The sequence below is a fragment of the Podarcis erhardii genome (genome assembly GCF_964252035.2).
Source record: "Podarcis erhardii genome assembly, chromosome: 7".
Classification (NCBI taxonomy): Eukaryota; Metazoa; Chordata; class Lepidosauria; order Squamata; family Lacertidae; genus Podarcis; species Podarcis erhardii.
In genome coordinates, this window is record NC_138511.1 from 65,079,998 (window position 1) to 65,106,865 (window position 26,868).

The following is a 26,868-nucleotide window of genomic DNA, read 5'->3' on the forward strand; positions in this document are numbered from 1 at the left end:
ACTAAAGTGTGGCGGCTCCTTATCAAAGAGATGTTGTTTGCAGATGCCACAGCCTTGACAGCACACTTCAAGGAAGCTCTACAGAGACTCATCAGCTGTTTTGACCAAGCCTGCAGGGAGTTCAGCCTCAGCGTCAAACCAATATATTGGGTCTGGACTTTGCCAACACTCCACGCATCAGCTATGGTGACCACATGCTTGAGGTGGTACACAATTTTGTCTGTCTAGGTTCCACTATAACCCTCATCAGGGCCAGATTTAGGTTTGACAAGGCCCTAATCTACTAAAGGTAATGGGGCCCTTTATATGTCCAGCTGTCCTTTGTCAACAAAAAATTGTCACTTTTTTGTGTTGAATATATGCTATATGGTAATTTATGGACCTAATAGGTATCTAAAGCCATTTGCACATAACAAAATATGTATTTTATCAAAGTAATTGTTGAACTGAAATACAATTAAGAAGAAGTATATTAACAGTGAAATACAACCCTATATATAGACATGAGGAAACCAGTGATATTTTAGGGAGCAGGCTAGCAGGCGGGGCCCATTACTTACATCATAAGAGCCTACACAACACAAAACACTGTTGCTTTATGTAGGTTTTATTTTATTTGTTTTTTATCTTATATTTTGGAAATGTACATCCAGGTTTTCTTTCCTTTAATTGTTTTGGGGGGCCCCAAGAGAGTGGGGCCCTAAGCTATGGCTTATTTAGCTTATACGCAAATCCGGCACTGACCGGCAGCCTCTTCATCAATGCAGAGCAGGACAAGTGTATTGGCAAGGCAGCTACAGCAATGGCTTGCCTCTCCAAAAGGGTATGGGAGAATGGGATGCTAATGTCCAATACCAAGATGAATGTCTACCAGGCTTGTGTGTGGAGCACGCTGCTTTATGGGAATGAGTCATGGGCAACTTACAAACTTCAGGAGCGACGCCTCAATGCCTTCCACATGCACTGTGTCAGGAAAATTTTGGGTATCAAATGGCAGGACAGAGTTTCAAACAAAGATGTGGGCCCAAGTTCCCAGCATGTTCAGATTGTTCCAATTGCAGCCAAATTGGAAGAGGATGGTTTGTATGCAGCAGGGATGGGGGAGAAATCCAATTCACCTCACATTTAAAGGCAAAACTACCTAATTCACACTTTCCAAAACAATACACAAACTGAAACACAGCAATCCTTCAAAATTCACATTTCTTCAAATTTTGCAATGCAGTTCTCCAGCCAAGTAATATGCACAAAAATGCAGTAAAGTTTGCAAAACAAAAAAAAAGCATATATTGGTGAAAATAACATACAAATGCATTATATAACATGAAACTGCTTTGCAAAAATGTGTGTATTAGGGAAAATTGCATACAGACGTGTACATTAGGAGAAATTTGCACTACAATGCTGAGAAGTTTTCATGGTTCCTTTTTTTTTTTTTTTAAGCAGGGGGGAACTGCAAACTGCCCAAAGTGGCTGGGGAAACTCAGCCAGATGGGCAGGGTATAAATAAATAATTGATGATGATGATGATGATGATGATATTGGAATGTGGAGAACTGAAGAATGGAAAAATGAGAAACGGAGAGACATCAAAGCAGAGAGTCACCCTGGACTGTGGTACAATGGATTGAATCACAGGAACCTAGGAAGCTGCCTTGTACCAAGTCAGGTTTGAGGCGCAGCGTAAATTAATAATGCAGAGTTTTAAAGAATAAAAGCTTTACTGAATTAAAATAAACTTCTTCAGGGGACTTCCGGGTTAGCGCCAACGTCTAATGGCGGATTCCCTCCGAGCTCCGGAGGGAATCGGCTCAGCAGGGACCGGGTTCTGAGTTGAACAAGACTTTTGTTCACTGAGTTGAACAAGACTTTTTATCTCCTGGGAAAGCTTCAAGAACAAAGTAATATTTTGGCTACAGGGGTCCTGGGACTGAATGAAACAGTAAACAAATTTACTGGAAATGGAAGGGACTTGACTCAAGTCTTTGTCTATGAACCAAAAGCCCCTGTAGCGGAAATAAAAGACTTTGCAGCTGAGCAGGGAAAGAAACTTGACAAATCTGAGAAAGTGGAAGAGAAATATGAGGATCTGGAGGGAAAGGAAGGAGGAGTTATAATGTTGCAGAAGGCTAAGGAAGGCCAGAGGCCTGGCAGGAAGGTTACAAAGGAAAACAAGAACTGGATAATGAAGATTTGGCTTGAATTGGAGAAGGAAGAATGGAGAGACTTATTTAGATGGAGACCTGAAGACTTGTGGATTACAAATTTGATTAAGATGGATGTTCGAGCGCTTGGGACATTTAAATTCATGAATTTTTCCAAACATGGAGGCCTGGCCGGAAGAAATATGGACTTTTTTGGGATTGTGCTCCTCCGAGACTCGGGCCTCAATATGAAGGACTATCCAAAGAACCGGCAAAGAGGAACTGAGAGAGACTTAAAAGCCTCTGATGTGAGATCGCCAGGCTGATAAAATATGGACTGTTGGACATTGGTTTGGGGATCGAAACCGGGAAAGGGAGGGTGGGGTTTGATCAATCCAAAGGTTGCATAAATACTTTCTTTGATATTTCTTATTTTGTATTTTTGGTTTGCTATTGATATAAAATTGGGAAATTCGTGGAAGGGAATCTGGGTCGACCTTGGAAAAAAGGGTTTAAGTAGAAGGACTGATATAACAATGAAATAAGGTAAAAACTTAAGAACTTGTTGAACTAACATTTGGAATTGGAATACAAGAAGGGGAGGCGAGAGGAAGTCGTGGGAAATAAGGTATAAGAAAATAAGGACTGAAAGTATACTTGTTTTGTGTTTTTTCTGTCTTTTTGTGTATTTGTTTTATTTGAAACTTCAATAAATATTATATTAAAAAAATAAAAATAAAATAAACTTCTTCATAAACACATGGTTCCAAACAGTTTGACTGAGATTACACACTGACTCTGCTCACAACTGAAGCAGACTGACTCTCACTGACATCTTACAGAGAACACAAAGTGAAACCGGCTACTACGTCACATGTCAGAATGACTCAACAGTTAGCCTGAATAACTTTTGTAGGCCCAAACGACTGTGCAGTCCCAGCACTTCCCTGCCTGCTTTGCTGCTTCTGCTCTCATGTGTCTTTGTCACATGACAAGGTTATTGGTTCATCTAGCTCAGTACCATCTACACTGACTGGCAGCAGCTCAGTATTTCAAATTGGGGTCCTCTCTGAGACCGGCCTGGAGGCGCCATAGGTTGAACCTGAGACCTTCTGCGTGCAGAGGAGGGGCTGTGCCACCAGTGGCATTCCAGTGGCACCCCCACTTCCTTTCCTGAGCAAACAGATTTCAGAAATAGGACATTCAAATGTACTGGGGTTATCTCCAAGGCTGCACCTTGATACGAAACGTCATCTTTTGCACAGTGGCTGAAATGGTGAGCTAAAACTGGAGTTGAGCAACCTTCCACCTCTAATCTTGAATGGGAAGATAACTTGTGAGTCACAACCAAATTGCTCGTATCTTGATTGGCAGAAGACTGTTTTGGCAATCAGAGTCTGTGTGGAGTGGGAGGGGGGATTGATATCAGAGCTTATTTGCATGCATGCAATAACTGTGAGCCAGATGCTTACTCACTCAGATCTTCATTTGGGTTGCAGCGTTGAGTAAGGAGGACGTAACACACTGGGGACAAACAAGGAGCATACGAGCTTTGTTGTTGTTGTTTAGTCGTTTAGTCGTGTCCAACTCTTCGTGACCCCATGGACCAGAGCATGCCAGGCACTCCTGTCTTCCACTGCCTCCCACAGTTTGGTCAAACTCATGCTGGTAGCTTTGAGAACACTGTCCAACCATCTCGTCCTCTGTCGTCCCCTTCTCCTTGTGCCCTCCCATCTTTCCCAACATCAGAGTCTTTTCCAGGGAGTCTTCTCTTCTCATGAGGTGGCCAAAGTATTGGAGCCTCAGCTTCAGGATCTGTCCTTCCAGTGAGCACTCAGGCCTGATTTCCTTAAGAATGGATAGGTTTGATCTTCTTGCAGTCCATGGGACTCTCAAGAGTTTCCTTCAGCACCATGATTCAAAAGCATCAATTCTTTGGCAGTCAGCCTTCTTTATGGTCCAGCTCTCACTTCCCTACTTCACTACTGGGAAAACCATAGCTTTAACTAACATACGAGCTTTACACGTCATCATTTCCCTATATTCCAATTCCAGTTCCGTTCTCTAACAGCCCCTCCAACTGCTGGGGGTTTTTCTTGCCAGTGTGATTCTGCAGCATGCCATCGACCCAATCATAGTGCATCCCATGGTGGGTTTATTGTTGACCAGGGCATGTGGGGAGGCTGTTTTGCAACACAGTGCAACAAAAGTGGGACCTGAAGCTGTTCCTGTATTCACTTCTCTCAGCCTATAAAGCAAGAGTGGTCAATTTGTGGTCCTTCAGATGTTGTTGGATGGACTCCGACTCCCATCAGCCTCAGTCAGCATGGGCATGGGTCAAGAATGATGGGAGTTGTAGTCTAGCAACATCTGGAGGACTAGACTTCAGTCATCCTTGCTTTATGGGTTAGGAGAAGTGGATGCAGGGCCAGCTCCATGGGAACCCCCCTCCACGCCCTCAACTACTAATTGAGTCTACCTCCTCACTGCCATGATCACCAGCTCCCCCTCCTCCTCCTCTGTCTCATCATTGCTGTCACCTGCTTGCTGGCCAGGAAGAGAAACAACGAGCAAGCAGGCAGCAGCATCTCCCGGTCCTCCTCCTCCTCACCTGTACTGCCATCTGGACCAGGGTGTGGGACATGTTGCTGTTCTTTCTCTAAATCTCTGTCAGAGTTCTTACTGGGTGTTTTCGTCTGACCAAAATGGCTGGACAGCCACCAAATATTGAAGTTTTGCTGTAGCTGCTAAATTAAAGGCGTGAGATAAGGACGATTACAGTGGTACCTCAGGTTACATACGCTTCAGGTTACATACGCTTCAGGTTACAGACTCCGCTAACCCAGAAATAGTGCTTCAGGTTAAGAACATTGTTTCAGGATGAGAACAGAAATCGTGCTCCGGCAGCGCGGCAGCAGCAGGAGGCCCCATTAGGTAAAGTGGTGCTTCAGGTTAAAAACAGTTTCAGGTTAAGAACGGACCTCCAGAACGAATTAAGTACTTAACCTGAGGTACCACTGTATCTGTATTGAGTGCTGCAAAGATTGTAAAATGTGAATAACAAACTAATAGACTCAAAAAGTGGGTGGGTGGTTTTAATGTGTGCTTCAGGTGGCCTGTTCTTGCGAATTTGTTTCAATAACTTCAATAGATTTAATGAAGTAATGGGCAGATCCACCTGTACTCTGATATGCTCTGTGTCAAGGAAGGGAAATACCTCACATCTACATTCACTGCCATTTCCCATGAGGGCCCCCAGACTGAGTTCTCCCCACCCTCAGTGCATTCTGCAACAGCTCATTGATGCAATAAGTGGTGAATTTATACTGGACCACCCACATACCATTCCCCTTTATTAGTTCTCTGTGATGCTTTCCCAATGTTATTGCATTATTGCCCTCTGGAGGGGGACTCTTGCAATCAAACAAGCAGGACAAGAAGAAGAAAGAAAACCGGAATATTTGTGGTATAAAAAGTTACAGGATTTCAGCAGGAAGCAATGAGAGATGCACAGATTGGGAAGGAAGCACTATCTCTCTCCCCTCCCCCTCCCCCGCCCCCATCACTTTTGCAGATGCAAACAGCATTGAAAACAGGTCTGTGTATGACATAGCTGTCAACTTTTCCCTTTTTTTAAGGGAAATTCCTTTATTCCGAATAGGACTCCCCGCAAGAAAAGGGAAAAGTTGACAGCTATGGTGTATGACCACTCTGACACCATCACGGGCACAAATCATCATAAATGCAAAATAAAAAGGACACCTGGAGAGCCCCTATATGTACATATGCTACTCTAATAAAGCCCTAGATAGCGTAAAAGGGGCAGGAATGCCCACAGCACCCTTAACAATGCCACCAAAGTCCATCAGTCAAAGCCAGTGTGGATCAGCTGACATGATGATGTTGGGGAGACTTGTAAGACGTTGTGGGAATGATGCAAAATGTCACGTCAACTTGGGAAGAGCCAAACCATTCCACTCCTGCGGACAGGGAGATGCCCTTGTTATGTCCTCCCACTCCCGCCCCCCACCCCACCCCTCTGCAGCACACACAACACATAACCTGCTCAGATGTAATTAGGCAACAGCACAGTCCTATGTGTGAGTCACTTTGGCACAAGCAGGAAGGTGCTGGCAACTAAGAGCCTTGGGCATCTTTGTGCAGAGAAGTCCAGTTCCCTTTATACCGCCGACTGTGTTTATGATCACGATAGCAACCAGCTTTAAGAGCCAGTCATATAGGCTGTCTCATAGCCAGGACTCGTAGATCTCTCACACCACTTGCGAGGAACAAACATTTTCTGATGTTTTATGGAAACGGCTTAGAGCTTCTTTTAATTAAGTGATATTTAAATATTGTTAAATAAGTAAATAAAACTAAAAGGTGGGAAGCGACTCCTATTAGGGAAGAAGGGGTTAGAAGAAGGGGTTATCAGTTTTAAACAGGTTAAAAACATGATGTTAGCAGTTCAAACCCATTCAAACGCTGCCTGTATCAGACTGCCTCTTATACCAAGTGGCCACTTCTGTCCTAGCTACTCATGGTTGCTGTTTCTTTCTCTCTCTTTTTGATAAAAAAACATAATTTTATGCAAAATTATACAGGAAGGGGAAATTGCATATATTACATATAATATATGCCCCATGTGTTACTATAGTTCTGCAGTGTAATTTTACAGTATGTAAGTATTTTAAGAGTTAGATGTTGTATGCATCTGTTCATATGTGCATAGGAAACTTGGCGTCTATATGTGCATGATATGATAGATATCATTTTTAGCAGAACCAGCAAAAACTCATAGAGATTGAGGAGTAAGACAGGAATTAGGGAAAAGATCCATGTGGATATTTTCAGAAAATGCCATCCTCAGGCCCAGTTTAGCCAATCATGAACCAATAATGGACTTCTCCATGGGGGGAACTTCTCATTTGGTTCATCCTCCCACAAGAGTCGATGGTGCCCCATTTTCAATGGCCCTTTTCAACACCCTTTCCTTGTGGGAAAATAATTCATTGGAAAATATAATTCCTCGGCAATCCTTTCTCCCTCCTTCTCTCGCTCTTTTTTTTCTTTCTCCCCACAGCAACTTAGTGTAGCTCTTAATTCCAGCAATGACAATTTAATCCTTTTTATCTGATGTAATCCACTCCCATCCCATCTCTAGGGCCTCCTTTCAACATTAAGGTAGGAGAACAACAACAATAAAATCTCAACCAGCCACCCAGAATCCCACCCCTAGTAAAAGCAGAGGAGAGAGAGAGAGAGAGAATGAACTAGACCAACGAGAAGAGTGACTGTCACAGGAAGAGCCCTGGGAGGAGAAATTAGTAAGCAATGCTGCTAAAATATAAAACAGATCTACTGATCCCCTAAGGTGTGCCCTGACCAGAATTATGCTGGCATTAATTAATTAATTAATACAGGCATGAGAGCAGCGCAGAGTGAGGACTCCAGAGTTGTTGGGGCTTGGAAACTGCTGTAGCTGCAGAAGAACCTCCAACTAATTATCTTAAACTACAAAAGTCTGCAGCAGCATAAGATATCACACTGTGATATTGCCCTGTGAGCCCAAAGCAGGAGGAGATACTCTTTTCCAACTATATGCCACTGAAGAAGACTTTGCAAACAGAAATGCTCCTGACATGTTTTCTGAAAGACATCTCTTGTAAAAACAGCCTTCATTTTCAGGATTTCAAGGTTTGGGGCAAACGTATCTTTGCAATTCTGACCTTTAAAGCCCTAAAAGGCCCAGTATACCTGAAGGAGAGTCTCCACCCCCATCTTTTTGCCCAGACACTGAGGTCCAGCACGGAGGGCCTTCTGGCGGTTCCCTCCTTGCAAAAAGCAAAGTTACAGGGAACCAGGCAGAGGGCCTTCTCGGTAGTGGTGCTCGCCCTGTGGAACACCCTCCCACCAGATGTCAAAGAAATAAACAACTATCGGACTTTTAGAAGACATCTGAAGGCAGCCCTTTTTAGGGAAACTTTTAATATTTGATTAATGATTGCATTTTAGTATTTTGTTGGAAGCCACCCAGAGTGGAAACCCATCCAGATGGGCGGGGTATAAATAATTTTCTTCTTCTTCTTCTTCTTCTTCTTCTTCTTCTTCTTCTTCTTTCATCGCTGTGGCACAGTCAACATTATATGCATATATGTGTGCGTGCGTATGTTTTAGAAATACATTTATTTAGTAACTGGACTTTATTAACCATTTCACAAGAATTAATCTCCTCCTCATCCCACTATTAATCTTTGCCTAATTTCATTATAGGTGCTTCCCAATCCCTGACCTGCAGTTTTGCATCTTACTTTCCCCCTCTTACACTGCTCCACTTCTTCCTAGTTCCAGATCCCGTCTTCTTGTGCCTATCCCTGTATCCCCAGCAGCACTTTGCCTCTTGGAAATTTAGGAAGCTGCCTTTTCAGGGGGCTGCTTCGGTTGCCACCCCACCCCGCCACCAGAGTTTTGGTGAGCACAGACCATCCAAGTGTTCCTATTTTCCCTGGATGTCCGTGATTTAGAGAAGCCATCCCTATTTTCATTGGAGAAATGTTGGAGGGTATGGAGTTATCTGAGTCATCTGAAGGTAATCCTGTACTGTATAATAATAACAACAACAACAGCAACAGCAGCAGCAGCAGCAACAACAACAACAACAACAACAACAACAACAATTTATTTATACCCCGCCCATCTGGCTGAGTTTCCCCAGCCACTCTGGGCGGCTTCCAGTCAAGTGTTAAAAACAATACAGCATTAAATATTTAAAACTTCCCTAAACAGGGCTGCCTTCAGATGTCTTTTAAAAAGAAGATAGCTGCTTATTTCCTTCACATCTGATGGGAGGGCGTTCCACAGGGCGGGCGCCACTACTGAGAAGGCCCTCTGTCTGGTTCCCTGTAATCTCACTTCTCGCCATGAGGGAACTGCCACAAGGCCCTCGGCGCTGGACCTCAGTGTCCGGGCTGAACGATGGGAGTGGAGACGCTCCTTCAGGTATACAGGACTGAGGCCGTTTAGGGCTTTAAAGGTCAGCACCAACACTTTGAATTGTGCTCGGAAACGTACTGTACTATATAGGGAAGTGGTTTTTTAAAATGTATAATGTTTTATTATTATATATGTTGGAAGCTGCCCAGAGTGGCTGGAGCAACTCAGTAAAATGTGTGGGGTATAAATAGTAATGGGACGTCCCTATTTCCATCAGAGAAATGTTGGAGGGTATGTGAGCAGCTTCTGGCCCTGCCCATTTTCCCTTCTTCCTGCTCCCTTCATGCTCCAGAGCTGCCGCAAAGCGCTCCGCTCCCACACGGTGCAATTTCTCATTGTAGGTCTACAGGCACACAGTCTAATTTAGGTTGATTGTTTTATTTCTTTAATCAATCCACGCTGCCTCAAGTGCATGGGGAATTGGAATGCAAATTTTTTTTTGAATAAATGGATTACAATTATAATGTGTTTGCTTGTAATTGGCCTCTTTTCTTTCCTTTTCAAAAATAAATTTGCAACAGCCTCTAAGAGCACCCGGGAAGGTATGGGCGTTGTCCTTGAAGATGCCCCACAGCCAATATCCTGCAGTCACCTCCAAGACAAGGTAATAATCCCAGTGCAATGTAATATATATAGTCATGCCAAACTGCAGCAGCAGCAGTAGCAACAACAACAGCATTAACATTTTATGCAATGAAACTCCTGCTTCCTCCTCTATGCAGATTACTTTTGCAAAAAAAGAAGAAGAAAGGTGGCTGCAAAAACAAACAACTTGTTCTCATTTTAATTACTAGATTGGTTTTAATTAAGTTGTTTGTTAATCTCTGTACTTTCCTTGGGCTCCATCGAGTGGCCTGCTTGGGCAGCGACCGGATAGCCTCAGGTCTGCCTTGGTCCTCTTTACTGATTATTACTACCTAATAACAGGTTGGGACCAGAGTGTTTGTCTCACTCTCCTTTGACCTCATTTACAGGCCTTCCACTGAGTGCTAAGGAACGGCTGCTCACTTGGTTGCCGCTGGTGGGACTGGCAGGGCACTGGGCTTGGTCTTGAAGGCAGCAGAGCAGCACATAGCTAAAATACGGACTTGGCTTCCAGAAGATGTGGTGGCGGCCAAAAACTTGGATGGCTTTGAAAGAGGATTTGGCAGGTTCATGAAGGATAAGGTTACCATTGGCTACTTCCTGCTACAGCTATGCTCTGCCTCTACTGCTGGCTGGCCTTGTACAAATAGCTCATGGTGTGCAGGGTGTTCAAAGATGTGAAGTCATTAGTTCTTCGGGGAACCCTGCTACCAAGCGTCAGTGTTTATGTACCTTTTAGTGTCTACTGGACTGTTGTTGTTGTTGTTTAGTCGTTTAGTCGTGTCCGACTCTTCGTGACCCCATGGACCAGAGCATGCCAGGCACTCCTGTCTTCCACTGCCTCCCACAGTTTGGTCAAACTCATGCTGGTAGCTTCGAGAACACTGTCCAACCATCTCGTCCTCTGTCGTCCCCTTCTCCTTGTGCCCCCTTCTCCTTGTGTCCCCTTCTCCTTGATCTTTCCCAAGATCAGAGTCTTTTCCAGAGTCTTTTCTCTTCTCATGAGGTGGCCAAAGTATTGGAGTCTCAGCTTCACGATCTGTCCTTCCAGTGAGCACTCAGGGCTGATTTCCTTAAGAATGGGTAGGTTTGATCTTCTTGCAGTCTATGGGACTCTCAAGAGTCTCCTCCAGCACCATAATTCAAAAACATCAATTCTTCGACGATCAGCCTTCTTTATTACTATCCAGAAACGAGCATATCGAAGAACAGCTGTTTTTAAGTTGAGAAGCATTTACTTGCTGTTCATGAACACCTTCCTTACACATACAGTCATTTCCTTAAGGGATCCCCCCCCCCTTTTACACACCCTGCAGTGTCCAGAGTCACAAGGAGCTAAAAGGAGGTTTGTCCAAAGGTCACTTAAATGGAAGGGTGATAGTGATCTATCAGGGTGAACTGTGGCCTCTTCTCCTGGTGAGCAAATGTGAAGCATGATTGCAGGGCCCAGGTAGCATTAGGATTGGTATCATAAAGATTGGGTAGGAGTGTAAGGAGGCAACTTCTGTCCTACCCTGGATTCAGGGCAATCAGTGCTCTTTCATTTTTCCCCTAAATAATTTTGTTATTTATATAAAAGAAAATGCAGTATCAAAAACATTTTGATTTGCATGCGGAAATATACCATCTTTGGGGGGAAATATTCAAAAATAAGGTTTAAAAAGGAAATAAATAAACCATATGTTTATTAGAAATAGATAAACTAACAGATACCAATGGATAGCATATTTGTACAATAAAATATGTAGCGTTTTTATACAGTGGGCGGAAGATAGTCATATGCAGTAGCTGAAAAGAGGAGGGAGAAGGGAGGGGAAGACGCAACATCATTAAGTTTATCTTACTGAAATAACCAAAATCTGTTAAATGCTGAATGCGGTATTAAGTTCTATGAATTGTCACTAATTAGCACTGTTTCTGTTCCACTACAGTTCGGGTTCCACCTCACTATCCACTATGGAAAAGACTAATGAATTATGGAATTAAATAGGCTGTATTCTGAGACCCTTATTCTAACCCCTGGATCTAGCAAGTATTAAAATATAAGCCTGCTGAGGTGATTGCTTGGGCGTTGGCCATTAAGGGGAAAACGGCTCTGTGTGAGATGGCAAATGGGGGAGATGGCTCCCCCAAGATTTGGACTCCCTCAACTAGTGAACGTTTAGAAGGACAAAGCGAGAGTTGAGAGCAGAGTTGGCAGTGATGTGGGCCAAAGGAAAAGCAACAAGCTAGTGGAAGACAGAGAGACAAAGCAATGCTTGACTTCTGTTTGAATCCAAGGCTGCAGTTGTGGGGTGTGAATGTTGTGAAATCCTCCTTCATAGGCTCAGATTGTACATATGTGTAAATAAACCTTATACTGTATCCCAAAGACTTCATGCCTCATTCCAAAGAAAACTGTGCCTCATTCCAAAGAAAACACGAAGCCTGGGTCCCTTTACCTTTACAGTGGTACCTCGGGTTAAGTACTAATTCGTTCCGGAGGTCCGTTCTTAACCTGAAACTGTTCTTAACCTGAAGCACCACTTTAGCTAATGGGGCCTCCTGCTGCTGCCGCGCCACTGGAGCACGATTTCTGTTCTCATCCTGAAGCAAAGTTCTTAACCCGAGGTACTATTTCTGGGTTAGCGGAGTCTCTAACCTGAACCCAAGGTACCACTGTACTGCTTGGAGATTGGGGTGGGGTACAACACCATGATTGGATCCCCAAATTAACACCTCACATGCCCCTGAAGAGAGGCCCATGGTGGACTCCTTGCTACCCAACGGTTGTCTTGCAACATCAGCCAAAGCAACACCAGAGATGTTGTTAGTGAAGAAGCTTAAATCCCATCAGGATCAACTGAGGCAGTTGAGTAATGGCCGGGCACGAGTGAAGCATTCCTTCTTTGTGCCTGTAGGCTGCCAGCACATGCCCCATGGCAGCAGCTTAGGTTGCCTCCTTCAGCTCTTAACCTCGCCTTTGATCTCTCTTATACAATGGTTGTTTTGCGGTTGTAAAAAACTTTCCAGCCCGTTTTGTAAAACTTGAGACATGTTTGTTGCTTCTCTCGGCGGAGTGATCCTCCTGCGGCTGCGGATTCCACAGGGTGTCACGGACGAACTCCACGTGTGCCCGTAATTTCACCCCTTCCACTGTGACCCCCCTCCCCTTCGGCTGGGTCCCTTTCGGGCACTATTGTGCAAAAAAGCCAAGAGTCCCTCCAGTGCCTCAGTGACGCAGGTGGAAGATAATGGGTACTTCTACTCCTTGAAAAACAAAGGAAATTTGCTAGGGGAAAGGACAGCCCTAAGAAAACTGTGGCTTGTCACACTTCTCCAGTACAGAGAGTTTAGACTAACTAGGAACCAATGTTATGGTTTGTTCACCATATGGGTACCTTTCGCCACCTCAAAAATATTGACACCCCACCTGTGCTCATCCAGGGCAAGCAGAGTTTGTCATTGCACCAAGGTCTGATGACCTGCTCTAGCAGAGCTCTTCTTATGTTACATAAGATGGGGTGGCACATGGCAAGTCCTGGAGGGAAAAGCTAGAGGTACACGAGGAGGGGTCCAAGGCATGATAGCAGGCCACAGCCACCAGAAATACAGAGCTGAAAACTTTTTATTTTAGTCATTTATAGCATCCAAGCTGCCATCCTGTACACACTTACCTGGCAGTAGTCTCATTGATCTTGGTGGGACTTACAGTGGTACCTCTGGTTATGAACTTAATTCGTTCCGGAGGTCCGTTCTTAACCTGAAACCGCCGTGCGATTTCTGTTCTCATCCTGGGGTAAAGTTCTTAACCCGAGGTACTGCTTCCGGGTTAGTGGAGTCTGTAACCCAAAGTGTTTGTAACCTGAGGTGTTTGTAACCCGAGGTACCACTGTACTTCTGAGAAGGCATACATAAGATTGCTATGTTACACCTGGCCTTTTGCTACAAATGACCTCAAGGCAATTAAAAGCAATAAAGCACAATAAAACTTAGCACTAAGCCAACATAATCACAGAAATAAAAAGCAGCAGAACCAGAAGATTATGTGATCAGATGATCATGTTTAACTAGCTGTCATGAAAAGCATCGCTTGCTCATTGAGAGCAGATTGAGAGCAGATCCGCACCATATTTTTAAAGCATATGCAATGTACAAACATGATCCCTGCCCCTAAATCTGGGGAACTGCAGTTTTCCCCTCATGTAGGTGTCATTCCCAGCATTCTTAACAAACAACAGTTCCCATGATTCTTTGATGGAAATCCTATTTGTGCTTTAAATGAGCATTGGATCTGCATTAAATCTACGGCAGCATCCACAATAATGGGTGTATACATTGTCATACACACACACCATACATTTAAAGCACATGGCTTCCCCCCAAGGAATCCTGGGAACTGCAGTTTATTAAGCATGCTAAGAATTGTAGCTATGTGGGGGGGGGGGGGTAAACTATAGTTCCCAGGATTCTTTGGGAGAGGAAGCCATGAGCTTCAAATGTACAGTATACTACTAGTGATGGAATGTATACAGTGGTACCTCAGGTTACATACGCTTTAGGTTACATACGTTTCAGGTTACAGACTCTGCTAACCCAGAAATAGTGCTTCAGGTTAAGAACTTTGCTTCAGGATGAGAACAGAAATCGTGCTCTGGCAGCGCGGCGGCAGCAGGAGGCCCCATTAGCTAAAGTGGTGCTTCAGGTTAAGTAAAGTTTCAGGTTAAGTACAGACCTCCAAAATGAATTAAGTACTTAACCCGAGGTACCACTGTACTACTCTTTCCTTTTATCTTTTTTTCCTTGGCCCCTCTCAGCCTTATTGGTCTCGGCTTTGACATGCTGTGACGACATTCAGGCAGCTCTGAAAGGAGAGGTGGAAGGAGCCCCACCCAGGATAGCAAGCCCCAGCCTGCCTGGCTACCTGAGGAAGTCCACCTGTCATCAGTTGTAGCAGGTACTGTGATGTGTCATGTTTGGGCCAATGTTTCAGGATTGGTCACAGATCGGGAGGCCTGGGCGAGGGAGGTTATTTAAAGCAATCTCATTTCAAATGGAACCAAATCCATTAGGACACACCCCTTCTGTTTCTTTCATAGGAGGAGTTGCTCCTTGTCTTCTGTTTGCCCACAGCTCTTAGAAACATAGGGAAACAAATCCTGTTTTTAAAGAGAAGAACCAACCTGCCCCCCACTCCAGAGGGCCAGAAGGGCCGTAGCTCAGTGGTAGAGCATCTGCTTTGCATGCAGAAGGTCCCAGGTTCAATCCCCAGCACCTCCACACGGGTAGGAATGTCCCCCCTCCGAAATCCTAATGTGTTGCTGCCAGTCATGTAGAAAACACTGCACTCTATGGACCAATGTACTGACTCAGTGTAAGGCAGGTTATTGCATCTCTAGGATATTCTTTCAACCTCCACCTTTCACTAATAGGTGATTTGTAAAATGTTCTCGAAGCTACAAACATGAGCCTGACCAAACTGCGGGAGGCAGTGGAAGACAGGAGTGCCTGGCGTGCTCTGGTCCATGGGGTCACGAAGAGTCAGACACGACTAAACGACTAAACAACAACAATTTGTAAAAAGGAGGGGGTGCTGGAATGGGCCTGGAAACCTTGATCCCAAATCTGTGGAGAATGTTGGGGTTACTCATTATTGAATAAAATACACTCTGCATATTCTCAGGGGTGCTTTATTTGATATTATTTCAAATGTCTCAGGAATTTGGGACTGGGTCCTGGCTCAGTTAACCAGGGGCAACAACTTCTTCAAAAAAGGAGGAAATGTGGGAATAGTTTTCAATGTTTTGAACGTTCAAGGGGAATATATTACTATAACACTGGCTGTGCCCTGGACCCTGAATTTATGGGCCATGCCAACCAGCGTGCTTCCTTGTACAGTGGTACCTCGGGTTACATACACTTCAGGTTACAAACGCTTCAGGTTACAGACTCTGCTAACCCAGAAATAGTGCTTCAGGTTAAGAACTTTGCTTCAGGAAGAGAACAGAAATCATGCTCCGGCAGTGTGGCAGCAGCAGGAGGCCCCATTAGCTAAAGTGGTGCTTCAGGTTAAGAACAGTTTCAGGTTAAGTCCGGACCTCTGGAACGAATTAAGTACTTAACACTCACATGATTATTGATTACATTTTAAGCCAACCTGTCTTCCAATGCATCCAGGAATGTGTACAAAGTGACCCCTCCATTCTGTCCTCACAACAACCCTGTGAGGTGGCTTATTAAGCTGGCAGTTAGTGACTGACTGAAGCACACCCAGGGCGCTTCCAGACAGTTGCCATTTTTTTTGCTGAGATCGAATCGCATACAGGCAAATTCAGCTTGCACAATTATAGTTGATTGGGAAGACTTGCGCAAAAGACCCACTTCCCCAAAAGATCAGACTTTTCGCAATGAAGGAAGTGATGGGGAAACGCACTGGCAAGTGTGGAATAGCACTGGCTTGGATGCAACATCATCTAACTTCCCTGCAAACAAATCAGAATGGATGCCCATTATATAGATGTCATCTGATCTCTTTGCAAACAGGTCATATGGAACCCAGCGAGTTCCATGGCTGAGCAGGGTTTTGAATCCCATGGAAGATCTCTCTACTGCAAATCCAACATGCTACCGTGTACTGTGGCTCTAAATATGCGAACTCCATGTTCTGAGATTTCACCCGTTTGTGTTCCCCCACACTTTAGCTGCTTGAATTATTATAAAATTGCAAATTATTGTAGAGCAAGGCCACGCACACACTACCAGCTTTGAATGCAGTGAGGTCATTCTTTTTTTATTTGCTTCAAAGCGGTGTGCCATTGTACATGTTATTGTGGTTTTGATGTGCATCTGAGTCGCTGCTGTATGTGTCCACAGCAGTGGGTGGAGATGGGGCTGGTTTGCCTGGCTGGTTTCCCCACCCCTCCAACCACTCAGATGTCATCTTCATCCAGGTGTCCTCTGCAGATACATAGCCAATTGTTCACCTGTGCATGCCCACCTGTATGTATATTTTTCTGTGTCCACACTGTGAGTGGGACACTCATCTTCAGTGCATGCCTATGTTGATGTCATCCTTGTAGAACCACCCACTGCAGGAAAGGTGTATTTCAAAGCAGCATGTATGTGGGTTGAAGCACAAAGTTCTCAGATCAGAACAAAGCTGGTTTGGGGAGGAAATGTAGCATTGCATAAGAAAGATGAGGTTAGAGATGGATTGTGGCGAATGTACCCCGCTTCCCAAACCAGCAGTGAGAGCACACTGGTTACACAGTAAACAGGAGTGTGTACACACAGCCCAAACGTGATGTAGTAGAATTGGTGTGGGGTATTGGTTAGAGTGCTGGACTAGGATTGCTGAGACTCCGGTTCAAATGCCCACACAGCTCATTGGGGTGACCTTGGTCTAGTCACCATCTCTTTCAACATGCCCTACTCTGCAGGGTTGTTGTGAGAAGAAATGGTGGCAGGTGCTACCTTCAGCTCGTTGGAAGAAAGGCAGGATATAAATGCAACAAGTAAATAAATAATTAAAAGCTGGGGTGTACATTGTTTGGAAAAAGTTATTATATAAGTACCTACATACATGCCATTATATTCAAGGTAATGTTGTGCAAAAGGTGGTAGTGTAACAAGATACAGTGGTACCTCGGGTTACAGAAGCTTCAGGTTACAGACGCTTCAGGTTACAGCCTCCGCTAACCCAGAAATAGTACCTCGGGTTAAGAACTTTGCTTCAGGATGAGAACAGAAATCGTGCTCTGGCGGGAGACCCCATTAGCAAAAGTGGTACCTCAGGTTAAGAACAGTTTCAGGTTAAGAAAGGGCCTCCAGAACGAATTAAGTTCTTAACCCGAGGTACCACTGTATTGTTTCTGATCACCCATGATGTAAATGGTTTGTGGTGGTGGTTGAGCTTTCTGGATCAATCAAGGGGGGGGGGGGGATATTGCATAGAACAGTTAATAACTCAAAAATGGCAAAAAAGATGGAAAGTGGAAGCAGAAAAAATGTCACACATGGACACACTAAGCAATTTCAGATGCTCTCTCTCTCTCTCTCTCTCTCTCTCTCTCTCTGTGTGTGTGTGTGTGTGTGTGTGTGGCTTTGAGAGAGAAATGACAAAACTATATGCATCCCATGCATATAAATCCTTCCTGACTCGCCCTCTCGCCTTGGAGGTTTGCAATGTTCCCAACCCTTATTTCCATGGTGAGATAGGGACAGAGGAGGACGTTCGGCAGCAGAGAAGGAGAAGGGTGTCGCCAGCTGCCCTACATACAGTCTCCATGATCAACAGATTCATGCAGGTGCCTGAGGCAATACAGGCATATTTTCATCTCGGAAAAGCTACAAGGATGTGGTTTAGCGATAAATAAGGGTTGTTGTTTATTGCCCCTTCTTACTCCATCCTCCTGGGAACTGTAGATGATGGGGAAAGATGTTCAAAAGATACACAAGATGCTTTAGGCACCTGCCTACAAGCCAAGCAAGAGGGGATTGCGTTCAGAAACTGATCTCTCATTTTTTGTGTCTTTGAAAAATTTCCCTTTCTGGTATAAGTTTATTATATGATTCTATGTCCCTTGGGGTCTTAGCTCCATCCAGGCCTTTAAACTGTACTATGTACATGTGAAGGAATTACAGTACCCTGTTAATATTTTTTCCTTGTTGGCAGTAAAACTGTTTACAGAACAATCTGCTTTGGCTTTGGGGGGGGGGTAACTATGCTATCATTCTTGTGGTTATCAACCATTGTTGGCTGAACAATTTGCCCCACACTAGCTAATATTCAGAGCTCAAAAGAAAATTCACAAATATTTGAAATGTTCCACGATTTCCTGTTTTACCACTCACGTTCTCATTGTGAAATATTACCTCAGAATGTGAGTGAATGTCGTTTTATTTTACCTGAGCATTCACGCTTGCACACAAACCAGGTTGATTATTTTAAAAATGAAAATGAAATGTAAGGGTGATTTTAATAAACCCAAAACGCATTCATTTCCAGCTACAGTTTGGAGCACATGACACATGAGGAAATGCTGATGGGCACATGTCACATGCAGAGACGATTGGTGCCCGGGGGGCTGGTGGGGAGAAGGTGACAGCAGTTGAAATATATCTTAAGAGGTGAATAACTGCTGTTTACCAGAACCATGGAGGGAAGGACAATAGGGTAATTGGGTTCAAGTTGCAACAGTTTGGTTGGCAATCAGGAAATGCTTTGTCACACTCCAAGGATGGTTGGAATGGAGTCGTGATGGGGGAAATAGTTGTCCACGGGGGCTGTGGGACAACATCCTCTGGGTTTTCCTGGGGGCCTGTTCACATGAGACAGTTTAGGGCCTGTAGATAGGACAGAGCAACAAGTGTAGCTTTCCTGGGGCCCAGCTCTCTAGCTACGCCTCTTAGTAAGAAGCAGAATTATAACACTGAAGAAGGTCTGGTAGGCCATATATCCTTGTTGGCATCTGTCTGTCTCGGACAATGGAAGAGTGTGCCATCGGGGTAAAGTCAATCCATTGGAGAGTTACAGAGACTATATGTTGTGGCTATAGAGACCAATGCAGGAGATGAAGGCATCAGGTTTCCCTGTTACAGATGCATCATGGTGTTTCTTTCCTCTGTGCTCTACCCTAGAGGAAAGTAAGTTGTTATTCCAGGGCCTCAGGGCCTCTATTGATACTTCTGCCATGCAGGAGAGAGTGAATAATGGCTGCAAAATCACTAGAGGGAACCCTCCCAGCTCTGAGGAAAGGCAATCTTCCTTCGGCATGATGCCTCCCGCCCTAACTACAGCCACAGCTGTCAACTTTTCCCTTTTCTTGCGAGAAATCCTATTCGGAATAAGGGAATTTCCCTTAAAAAAAGGAAAACGTTGACAGCTATGACTACAGCTTCACATTGTGGCTTGTTGTCAGAAAGTGAACCATGGTTAGTCTGCAGAGCTGGTTTGGGACATTCAAAGCCCGTGACTTTAAATAAAGTGCCTTCAGTCACATACTGGAACATACATTTGAGAGCTAGGAATTTACATACCCACCAAGTGTCCTGGGAAAAACCCGGGACCTTCCATTTTTTTTGTGAGACATTGCAGCAGACATTTTGGGTGCCGTAATTGTGCGTTGCACTCTCACCCCCCAAAAAAGCACTTTTTTGGGGGGGCAACATCATGGCACTGGTTGTGTGACTTGCCCAGGAGTGTGCCCCAGAAGCCACGCATCCCGGTTTTTTACCTAAGAAGGTTGGATGTTATGCATTTAGAATCATCGCCATCATGTTTATTTATTTGCCACTTTTCTACAATAATGGTCAAAGTGGCTCACAACATACCAAGTGAACAATAATAAATACAACAATTTTGTAGAAACGTATTAGGAGCAATTAGAAATAATCATAACGTGTTCAGGGATTGCATAAAATAAACTGAGCGCTGAGCTGCTCCTTCTTACGCTTGCCTTTGTGCTGAGTTTTTCGGAAGCAGAACAGTCCTGTAGTTAGTACATGATGCGCATTAAGACTGCAAAAGCAGCGCCGGGACGTTCTGTTGCTATGGATTTTTCTATTCCTAAAGACATCTGTGTAAACTTGATGGATTTTAAGGAGCTGAAGATTTAGTACACAGATTTCAGTGCCTGTAATTTACATCAAAAGACACAGTTGTGCTGAGAGGTGGCCACACCTCAGTTTGGAGGCATTATAGTTTGCTCCATCCTGCTTTGAGGTTCTTCCTTCAACGCTATGATAATTGATTTGTGTGGGTTTTTTTAAGCACATGAGAATAGTTCCTTCTTCTGAGGTTCCCCCGCCCCCCGAAGTGTTTTGACCCTTCAACTCATTATGTTTCACATTCCTACGCAGCCACCTTTCTTTTAGGAACCAAAGCATCACAAGACATTTCAAATGTTCAAAACACTTTGTCATGTGTTACCTAATTTGTTCTCGACAAATTACATGAGCTAGCATAGAGCAGATCTATAGATCCACTGGCACAGTTCACATAATGCAGTCAGCTAGGGACACCCAGCTTATCTTTTCAGATGTTGTTGGACTACAACTCCTATCATCTCTGGCCATTGGCCATATTGGATAGGGCTGATAGGAGTTGCAGTCCCAAAACATCTTAGGGGGACTCAGTTAGCTATTTCTGCAATGGTTTACCATGAATGCACCTATCTTGCCCACTTTGCTCCTAGTGGCTAGTGTGAGGGTGAAAGAGGAGAGCGCAAAATATGGTCTGAAGCTCAACATCAAAAAAATGAAGATCATGGCCACTGGGCCCATCACCTCCTGGCAAATAGAAGGGGAAGAAATGGAGGCAGTGAGAGATTTTATTTTCTTGGGCTCCATGATCACTGCAGATGGTGACAGCAGCCACAAAATTAAAAGACGTCTGCTTCTTGGGAGAAAAGCAATGACAAACCTAGACAGCATCTTAAAAAGCAGAGACATCACCTTGCCAACAAAGGTCCATATAGTTAAAGCTATGGTTTTCCCAGTAGTGATGTATGGAAGTGAGAGCTGGACCATAAAGAAGGCTGATTGCCGAAGAATTGATGCTTTTGAATTATGGTGCTGGAGGAGTCTCTTGAGAGTCCCATGGACTGCAAGAAGATCAAACCTCTCCATTCTGAAGGAAATCAGCCCTGAGTGCTCACTGGAAGGCCAGATTGTGAAGCTGAGACTCCAATATTTTGGCCACCTCATGAGAAGAGAAGACTCCCTGGAAAAGACCCTGATGTTGGGAAAGATGGGAGGGCACAAGGAGAAGGGGACAACAGAGGACGAGATGGTTGGACAGTGTTCTCGAAGCTACCAGCATGAGTTTGACCAAACTGTGGGAGGCAGTGGAAGACAGGAATGCCTGGCGTGCTCTGGTCCATGGGATCACAAAGAGTCGGACACAACTAAATGACTAAACAACAACAACAGAAGTTCACTAAGTTAAGATGGGTGAATTGCACACTCTCTCAACCTAAACTATCTCATGGGTTTGTTGTACAGATAAAATGGGAATCACCCTACCCTGAACTTCTTGAAGCAAAAGTAGGAATATTTTTTTAAAAAAATGAAATGATAAATAAATATATTTAGAATGTTTGTAGCAGGATTACAGAGAGGCCCAAGGTGGATCTAAAGTGGACTTTAGACTGAGGACACCTCCAGACTGTTGATTTTTTTCAGATGGGATTCATTCATATACCAGCAAGCTCAGGTTTCACAATTAGAGCTGATTTGAATCTCTTCTGCAGCTAGCAGCTTCCCCAAAAGATTGGACTTCTTGCGATAAGGAAAATTATGGTGAAATGCCCCAGAAAGTGTGGGATTTACATTGATGCAACATCATCTAATCTCCCTGCAAACATATCTTGATGGATGCTCAAGAAACAAATTGTCTGGAAGCACCCTTGGTTCAAAAACTTCACTCAGGCATAAAACTCACAAAGGGATACTAAGTCAATCACTATGTCTCAGTCTAGCCTGACGTGCCTCATTGGGTAGTTGTGGAGGAACCTCAAAGTTTTCTTGGAGGAAGGATGGAATACAAAAGTCATAAATCAATGAGTATTTTGGTGATGGGGACTTTGTAAGTCTTTCCAAACCAGGAAAAACATAAATATACATTGATATGCTTGAAGTCATTAATGCATTAAATACTTTTGATTTTAATAAAATAATACTACATTTTGATACATTTTAAAATGCCAGGTGTTCTTCATTCAACCCGGTTTCTTTGCACTCCTTTGCCTGAATGAGAAATGGACACATCTGTTTGGTTCCAGCTCATGGCAGTTTCACCTGTGTTCATTCAAAGTCCCTTCCATCCCATTTCTCCATCATTCTGCTAATTGTTTTTAAACCACATGAAAATTTGCATTTTGTTCACATAATACAGTATGTATATATTTTTTGCACTGAATCATACACATTTTTGGTACACTTTTTGAGCCATGAACTGTCTCGTAAAATTTGGAGAAATGTGAAAACTAAAGGATAACTGCATTCCAAATCTGCACACTCATCCCCAAAAGTGAAAATCCATTTTCACAGAGTAATAATAATAATAATTTATCATTTATACCCCGCCCATCTGGCTGGGATTCCCCCAGCCACTCTGGGCTTGTAAAGTGTGTGCATATGTATATTTCTTTTATATAGATGAATATTGATGGACTCCCATGCCCATGGGGTGACTGGACTCAGTCCTGTAGGCTTCAACAAGTGCTGATCAGATGGTGGCAGCATGTGCCTTCAAACCATAGCCTTGAAGGTCCAGTGGTCCTTGAAGGCAAACCAGGAACTGCCCCGCCATCTTGATTCATCCAAGCTTGCCTGTCTTCTTACTTAACAACCAGTCCAAAGGAAGCCCCTGGTTGTCTGCTTCCTCCTAAGACCCAGATTTGCCCTTGTACACCTCAGCAAGCAGAAACATGGAGACAGAAGCAGGATTAGTGGACGGTGCTTGTCATTGGCTCTGACTTCATTGGCTGTTAGTCTCCCTGCCTCCACCCCACCTGTCCTGCAGGGTACCTGCCACCACTGTTGAAGCACCTGTCCTCCAGAGTCACCTGCTGACCCTCCACTCCCCTCCATTCAAAGCTACACATCCTATGCATGATTACTGCTCCCCAACCCCCTCGGAAAAACACTCTTTAGCACTCAATCAGAACAAACAGCAATTTAGAGTTTCCCTGGATTGCCATTTGTTCCAATCAATGGCTAAAGAGCAGATTTTCCCTTGGAAAGTAGTGTGGCAACGTTAAAACTGCTCGGACCCAGGCCTAAAAAGTGCAGAAAACAACTAAGTCCTGTGCTTTTTCAGGACGGCACAAGCAAAAGTGTGGGTGAGCCCTTAGAAAGAGTTCAGCAAAAAATTATTCCAAAGTGTCTATAGTACTGCTGCAGCCTTAAGATGATTTAAAGGTCATTTCTTTGCCCTCAAAGGGCCCTAGACATTGTAGTCTTGAGAAGAGAGAGGTATCCGAGCGGAACATTTTCGGCATCCTCACCAAATTATAATGTGTCAGACATTGGGCTCTCAAATTTCAGCAGTCCCCTGTGCGATGCTAATATTAGTCGTGCCCTCGCCTCTCTTGCTCCATTCTACAGCATTATTCCCATGCATTGCAGCGCCCAGTGCCATCACGCCGGTTGCGCCAACCTTAAAACCGCCTCTGCTATAATTCCCAGGAATAAGCCCTGTGAAACTGATAGAAACTCGATAAACCTTTTGTAGTATAAAGAGGGCTTTTGTGTCCCAATGTTAATTTAAGAAGAACATGGAAAATGTGCTATGGGACGCATGCTAAGAAAACTTGGATTTCCCAACAAGAGAGTTAAAAAGGCAGCATCGCTGTTGGGCTATTTCCCATTGCAAGCCCACACATGGATTGTCGCCTTTGGACAAGCACCGCTTTAGGTTTGGGCTGATAGAGCAAGTTTCATTCGGAGTGCTGGGAGCTTCTCTGGTGGCGATGTTGAATCATTGTCAGCCCTTCCAGAGAGGAAATTCTGCTTAATGTAACTCAGTGGAGGCAATTTGTAGGTCTTGCCAAAAAAAGACGCCTTAATTGCACTGGTGAGTTCAGAGCAACCCTGTGGTGCAGTATGCCGGATGTTCACACACCCTTTTATCATTAGCGATTTCAAAATAGCCCAAGATGTTTACTGGCTGTGGTCAATAACATGTTTATGTTTTTCCCTCTTAAAAAAAACCAACCCTTCCTCTTGTTGCAAGCCACGTAAGAGAGAGAGAGAAAGGTATGTAAGGAAACAGAAGTTGCCCTGTATTTAATTCTTCTCTATATCTATTTAGCACCACCACTTTCCTGTAAGGCTGAAACTCTTTTTTAAAAGTGGATATGAAGTAGATGCTTCTGAGCATGTGCAGAGTGTGCCAATCAATTGCATCCTGCCTCACACACTGAGATGTAGGAAGGGCAGGTCTTCTTTCTCTATAATTGCTTGAACTTATATCCCATCCAGTGCCGAGTTAACCAATAAGCATGCTTACCTTACCTTTCCCGCCCCGACCTGGCCACAGTGACCCATGCAACGGTCACCTCCAGGCTTGACTACTGTAATTCGCTCTACGCGGGGCTGCCCTTGAAGCTGTCCCAGAAACTCCAGCGGGTACAGAATGCTGCAGCGAGGCTCCTCACGGGGTCTCTGCCATGGGAGCATATTCACCCAGTGCTTTTCAAGCTACACTGGCTCCCAGTGGAGTACAGAGTCAGATTTAAGGTGCTGCTTTTGACCTTTAAAGCCCTTCACGGCCTAGGACCCTTGTACCTACGGGACCGCCTCTCCTGGTATGCCCCACGGAGAGCCTCAAGGTCCATAAATAACAACACCCTAGTGGTCTCAGGCCCTAAGGAAGTTAGATTGGCTTCAAGCAGAGCCAGGGCCTTTTCAACTCTGGCTCGAGCCTGGTGGAACGCTCTGCCTCATGAGACCAGGGCCCTGCAGGATCTGGTTTCTTTCCGCAGGGCCTGTAAGACAGAGTTGTTCCGCCTGGCCTTTGGCTTAGAGCTAATTTGATTCCCTCCCTCCCTCTCTTTCTTTTTTCCTTTCCTTCTCCTCCTGCGATGAGGCTACATTTTAATATTTTAATGTTTCAATATTTTAATGTTGTATTTTAATTTTGTTTTTAAGTTGTTATCATTCAACTTGTTTTTATTATTGCTTGTAAGCCGCTCTGAGCCCGGCTGGGGAGGGCGGGGTATAAATAATAATAATAATAATAATAATAATAATAATAATAATAATTATTATTATTATTATTATTATTATTATTATTATTACTTTGGGCAGCAGCAAAGCAAAGGGTGCACCCACAAAAATAAGAAATTGTTTTTGGAAAGTATTCAGCATTTCATACTTCAAAAAACAAGCCTCGAAGTAGTTGTCATGGGAAAAAGCAGAACTTTGTTAGACTTTGTTACACTCCACTCCATACGAGTATACTTTTAGTATAGTTTTTATTTTAAATTACATGGGGGCGGGGAGAAGCACCATCATATTTTCAGTGTTTAGGGCCTATAAAGGTCCTAATCTGGCCCTGATCTCACCTTTCCACATTAGCCCCTGCATTGGTTTGCAAGAAGTTTTACAAGAAAAGTGTAATAACCTTAAAATCAAAGCCATTTGTAAAATAAAAGAGCACAGAAAATCAGTCCAGTCCAGAGCAGCAGCCGGTTAAGCCTGGGTTACTAAGGCAAGTTGCCAGGCTCCACCCAGACCTGAGCCCTGGCACCTCTTCTGATTTTATTTAGCACATTTCTATCATGCCTTCTACCAAGGAGCTCAAGTTGGGACACCTGGTTCTTCACTCCTTGCATTTTACCCTCACAACAGGTTGTGTATCCACAACAGTGACCAGAGGAGGGATGACTCTTGGGAGGAGCCCAGAGAGAAGAAACGCCATGGTGCACCTGCAGCAGCACAACCGGATGCCTTCATCTGCCCCAGCTGCAACAAAACATGTCTCTCCTGTATCGGTCTTTACAGCCACAGCAGGCGATGCAACTGTCTAATGGTTTGACTTCATCCCCAAAGGAGCACTCCTCCATTGTCTCCCAAGACAGCTAGATGCCAACAACAACAATTCTGGATGCCTCCTATTGACCTGTTTACTGAGCATTCATTCTTTGGCTTTGTACACATTAGCAGCTTCAGACACAGCGAGGTCATCCCTCCAGCCCTCTGGCTGCATCTCAGGTCACTTTTGAATGTTATCGTTTGGACCACTTGAAGATTGCTGAGGGTCTTGGTGTACTACTTAAAGATTTTCCGGCTTGTTGTAGCAATTGCCGTGCGCTGTGCCAGATGTGTGCGGTTTTTAAATTCCATTTTAATTGCTTCTTTTATTTCTTGTATGCCATCCTTATAGAAATCAAATTGCAATAAAATGCAATTTAAGAAATAAACGGAGCAATAAGAATACAGTTAAAGACCAAAAGGAATACTTGTTGCGGTGGATCTGCTGTCTCTCGCCTTCAACCACACATCCACAGACACAACGTGGGCCACCTGAATGAAGCTCTCAGGCCACATTTTGTTAACCCCTCAACCTAGACTTTCTGACTCTAGCTGGCCCCTTTCCCCACTGCTGTAGGCCGCTACAATTGCGTGGCCTCTGGAGCAGGGAGTTTTCAGGTGTTTTCCA

The 26,868-nt window shown here is 44.2% G+C and overlaps 1 long non-coding RNA gene across 1 annotated transcript; it reads left to right on the forward strand.

Moving 5' to 3' along the window:
* The first annotated feature begins 3,177 nt into the window (after window positions 1-3,177).
* Window positions 3,178-26,868, forward strand: LOC309346292. Its single transcript, XR_014158573.1, has 3 exons — window positions 3,178-3,420; window positions 14,519-14,658; window positions 26,058-26,868. It is a non-coding gene; the product is annotated as an uncharacterized lncRNA (long non-coding RNA).